The sequence below is a fragment of the Leptopilina boulardi genome, unplaced genomic scaffold (assembly GCF_019393585.1).
Source record: "Leptopilina boulardi isolate dan_hultmark-lab unplaced genomic scaffold, ZJU_Lbou_2.1 LbouV2_52, whole genome shotgun sequence".
Taxonomy (NCBI): domain Eukaryota; kingdom Metazoa; phylum Arthropoda; class Insecta; order Hymenoptera; family Figitidae; genus Leptopilina; species Leptopilina boulardi.
In genome coordinates, this window is record NW_026137997.1 from 347,956 (window position 1) to 353,690 (window position 5,735).

Genomic DNA, 5,735 nt, shown 5'->3' on the forward strand with positions numbered 1-5,735 from the left:
AAATGTTTTTTAATGCTTCTTTATTTAACAATTTTTTTTAAATTAGTAGGCCAGAAATGTTATTTCTTTTGCTTAAAAAATATTTTTGTTTTGTTTCAATCGTTAATCATAAACGTTGTGAACTTCACCGACGTGTTGTACTCAAAAAAAGGTTTTCTACAGTTTACCTTTTTGTAAGGTTGTTATTAATAAATATTGGTAGTTTCGATGAGTAATATGAAGGTCCCCATAGTTTGCTCTCGATTTCCTGTTTCGAAGAAAATGTTAATAATCTTCAAAGTTTGATATAATGTAGTTTTTTGTTGCTCGTAGCTTTTCTCTACAGTTGAGTAAAAAGTTGTGATAAAATTTATATGATTATATTATAATATAATTTATTAATTAAATTTTTTAAATTAGCAAAATGGCAATCGTGAGAATAATTTAAGGCAGGAATATTATTAATTTATCTCTTCTGATTGTTAGATATTTTATAATAATTTAATTTGAAAATTTTTATTTTTATTTTTATTATGTACTATAGGGAGTATTATAATATATATATGTACAAGATCTGTAAAGCAACATCATTATAAAAATTAAAATACAGAGGAAACATAGTGAAATTATTGCGAAGGAGAATTTGACTTATGACTCTACCTCAGAATTCTATATAATAAACAAGGCTCAATTATACCTGCCTTCTTAATTAAATTAGGAATCCAGGCTTGGCCGATGTCTTTTCGGGGCGTGTCGAGGGAATCAACCTCAAACTCCGCACCGGGACCGAGAACTTCGGCCTGGAATTTTGTATATATGATCTAAAAAAGAGAAATAGAAGAAAGTCTGATGTTTGGAGAAAATAAATCCAAAATGTTGACTGTTAAGAAAATTTACTATTACATTATCTAAATTACGTTCTAAAAGGATTGAGAAAAATTAAAAGACAAGTTGAGAATAATGTGAAAAAGTCGTGCCAAGAATGTAGTTTATTTACTAGAAATACCATAATATATGAATTCCCCTTATGTTAAGAAGTCTTCAAATATTTATATAATTTGGACATTTTAAATGTACACCATAAAACGTGTAAGCTATTTAAAAATTTTCAAAATATTTAAAATATTCAACGCAGTGTTAAAAATTTGATTAGATTATAATTTAAAATCAAAATCTTACTATTTTAATTTATAATTTTTATATCTTAATTTATTAATTTTTAAAAATAAATTGTTACTATTCGACATAATAATACTTTATTTATTCGTAAAAAAAATTTATCTTTAATTAACACATGAATTCATAAATTAAAGTATACACAAATCAAAAATAAAATTAACCGCACGAAATCACATTTATGAGGCAAGAAAAATTAATTTTCCAAAGTGGGATTTCAATTAGGATTGCAAAAATCTCAAGATAAAACTGTTCATATATATATTTAAAGATGAGAATGAACTCAAGTTGTAATTTTGAGACACTTCGAGCCAAAAGTTATATATAGGGACATGATTTGTGATCCTTATGTGTGTGCGCGCGCTTTAACTCTGAACAACCAGCTGATCAACGTCATTGGCGCAGAGAGTCTCCATCAAGGACCTTATTCTTGTATAATATTCTCATCTTTTATCCTTTAACGACCAGCAGCAGTAAGTGTTTCTCCTCGAGCCAAAGATTCCCGCTCTTTATGATTTCGTTCCAATTTATTACGAAACGAAAGTTTCTTCAGCGCAGCCCTCCACATCATCCCGTATTCATAAGACATATACGCCTCTCTTAACGTTGTACCCGTGAAAGACCTTATTCTTTTCACCATTTAGTGACCGCGTCGATGAATTTAAGTTCATTGCAAATGAATTACGACCGTTATCCAAAATTCACCACACTCATAAATGAGGAACTGATGCCGATATTTAATTTTCTGATATGCCATATAAAAATCGTTTTACTTTTATTTTATTTATACGCACTATTTTTTTTATTCTATATTTATATTCTAATTTTTGATGTCGTATGACCTTTTTTAAATATTAAACATGGGGGACCACAAATGTTAAAGAAAAACCTTCAATATTATTGAAAAAAGTAATATTTTTTTAATACAAGGTTAAAACTTTCTTTTTAAATAAAAATCGATCCCAAAAAGTTTCTAAGGTACTTGATAACAAAGAAGAAGTCGATTTTTAAAAATTCGAAGACAGATACAGTATAGAAGTGTTTTTTTTCTATATTGCTGCTCTGACCAAACTGGTCAAATTTTAGGATATTCTACGTACATCATAAGGCATAAAAATAGAAATCTACATTGCCTACTATCGGTAATTTTCTATATTTTTATTTTCCTGTTTTAACGACAGTCGGTAATGTAGATTTTTATGCCGGTAATGTTTATATCATCATTTCCTTTTTTTTATCATCAGACAATATTGTAGATTTCTGTGCCGATAATTTTTTATATCTCTATTTTTTGTTTTTACCATCAGTCGGTAATGTAGTTTTCTATATCGGTATTTTTTATATCCCCATGTTTAATATTTAAAAAGTGCCATACGGCAACAAAAATTAGGCATTTTATATTATAACCAATTATAAACAATTATTAAATTATTTAGTACATACTTTCTACAATATTCTGCATATATATTTTTTAATATAATCACTTATAAAATTATAAAAATCTACTTGAATGATTACAATTTTAATTGTTCTTTTGACAACTATGATCACAACGCGAAGTATAAGCGCATTTTTTGTCGCTGCAGTACTTATGATAAATCCATTTTTTATTTTTTGAATACTATCCCTGTGGGCAAAAAATCATGTTCGTTCTAAAAACGTTTTAAGAACGTTTTTAGAACGTTTCATGTCCACCAAATAATGTTCTGGAACATTATTTGAACATGGTTTTTTGCTCATAGGGTATGCATATTATATTATTTATATAGTTAATTATTAGTATTAATTATACTATTATATTATAGTATTTTAATTTTTGCCTTTTAGCCAGCTTTTTTGCGATTCCGACCATTGCGTAATGTGGTGAATTTTGTAACATTATTGTCGAAAAAACAATATAATTTAAAAATTTATTTGTCTTCCTACTAATTCTATTAATCATGGAATGATACCGATAATTTGTTCTATATGAAATGATATTCAAAAAACACTGAATAATTTCTAATTACTCTAGTTGGAATAATTTGCTAGCAAGGACAAATATTAATTCAAATTTTGCTATTCAAATAAATTTTATAGAAATTCCAACTTTGTGTATACTAATAGGAAGCAATATAATGATAATAATGAAAAGGAGACCTTTTAAAAAAATATACATATATACGAGTAAGCTTTATTTGATTCAAGAGAGAAATAAGTTATAAAATATTAATATATATTGCTCAAGAAATCATTAGAATTGAAGAATTTAATGACTATTAATATAAGAGAAGATTGCACACGTAAAATGCAATCGACAATGTTAACCAAATCCCCTTCTCCTTTAACTTATACGTCTTGTCGAGTCAGGCAGGATGTCAAGGAGGAACATAAAAGTTTCACTGCACAGATCGTAAATATCACTCCTTACGACTCAGCGGCCATCGTATGTGCGAAAATTTTTTAATGCTCCCCTGCTATTTGAATATGTCAATTAAAATTTGTGCCTCATTGCAACGATTTTCAAAGTCTTCACTTTTTAAACACACACATATATATATATATATATATATATGTATATTCAAGCGAGTGCAATTGAATTATTGCGATGAATCAAAAGCTAATTATTATCCGCGTTCCTGCTGTGCTCAGCACACGAAGATGACGCTAATTATGTGAATAATTACGCGCGAGTGAGATTATCTACTTATATATTTGTAATAATACGACTTGCAATTTCCATTGGTTTTCCATTCACTAATAAGTTAGTATAATTGCTACGTTATTTTATGTTTCCAAAATTGTTAATTTATATCTAATATCTTAATGGAATTTTTCACTGTAGGGGAATATACACAGATAGCACGGAAGCTTGCAGCAAGCTTGCCTAAAATAGAAAAATGTCCTATCCACACTGTAAAACAAAAGTACTAAAATAGTACCACTTTAGGTATTAAAATAGAACCAAATGACTATTTAGTATCCAAAGTTGGTATTAAAATAATACCTTTCGTTTTACAGTGCATAGCAAGCTTTCCGTGAAAGGTTGTTGTAAGCTTGCCATAAAAGATTGCTACAAGATTTGTTTGTCGCTTAGAGTACTTGGTTAGCATCCATTGAATCCGGGTTCAATTCCCAGTTCCCTCAAATTTGTTTCGAAAAATTTTTCGTTAAGTTTTCAAGTAAAAATAAGCAGGTCTTAATTAATAAAAATTTACTGTAAACTTGATGGTATCATTTTGGAATGCAACGTTTTGATTCGATATAAGGTATCTGTTGGTGTATGCCATTTAATACCAGCCTATTCGAAGTAAGTAATTAATGGATAAACAATAAAGGGAGTACAAATGATATAGTGACACCGAATTAATATTTATTATAAACACCAATATAAGATTGATTACAAAACTCCGTAAAAAGAATATTATTTTGAGATATGTTTCTGGTTGAGTGGTTAGCAGGTAACTAACGTACACCCTCACTACCCTGAGCTAGACGGTACTTCATATACCTGGGCTGCCCCTTCTCCCATCATAGAATTGACAATGTTTAGGAACAGTACATCGTTGTATATACTTTCAACAGTATCAAATTGATCCAATATGGGATCATTTTTTGATACCTGAATTGGTATCAAAGTATAACTCTCATGGCAGGCGTGATCTTATTGACAAGTTTATTAATTAATTTATTTACTGCACTGAATATTGAGGTATTAAAAATAATTTTATTATGAATTTTAAGAAAGAGAGAAGCGAAAACTTATAAATTGCGAGCAGTTAAATAAGAAAAAATTTATTTTGAAATAAAATAAAATAAACTAACCATTATTTATATTTATCACATAAGATTTAAGTTAAGTTCACAATCACAACACTTGAAAATTTTTAATTATTTTTATGGTTCTAATAATTATCAATAATTTATTTCTTATAATAAACAAAAGTTAAGAAATGTACGCTTGATAAATATTTCTAATGCGTTGTCATTTAATGCAATTAATAATTTCCTATTACACAATATCAAAATGGACATATATGACATTTGTAAACAAAGAGGGTTGGGAAACAAAAGCCCAAAATATTTTCGTCCAAAGCAGAGTTGGGTAGGATTGAAATTATGTCCAACAATAATTTTCAGAAAGTGTATGCATTTTCCAAATTCTCGATATGAGAGCTCAGTTATCACGAAAAGGTTTAATAGGTCTCAAAAGAAAGCTTAAACCTTCAACTTTAAGACCCAAAACTGAAATGTCATGCAATAATTGCGGGGAACCTGTATTTAACGCATAATCCCTAACGTATCATTGAATTTATATAGTTCAAATCTTTGGGAATGTATGCTTGGTATAAAGCGATTCTCCATAATCATATTTGCTTGAAACTAGTCACTTAGAAGTTTTTTGGGTTGCTGATTGCAAATTTGAGGTTAGGTTTTAAAAATTCAAAATGGTGGATCCAATATGGCTGACGAAGTTTTTAAAAACTGTTTAAATTCACTTGAGTCTTGTTACTCGGGGTTTTTTGGGGTCACTGATTACGAATTTAAAGTCAGATTTCCGAATTTTAAATGACACGGGTTACTTGCTACATTTTAAACTT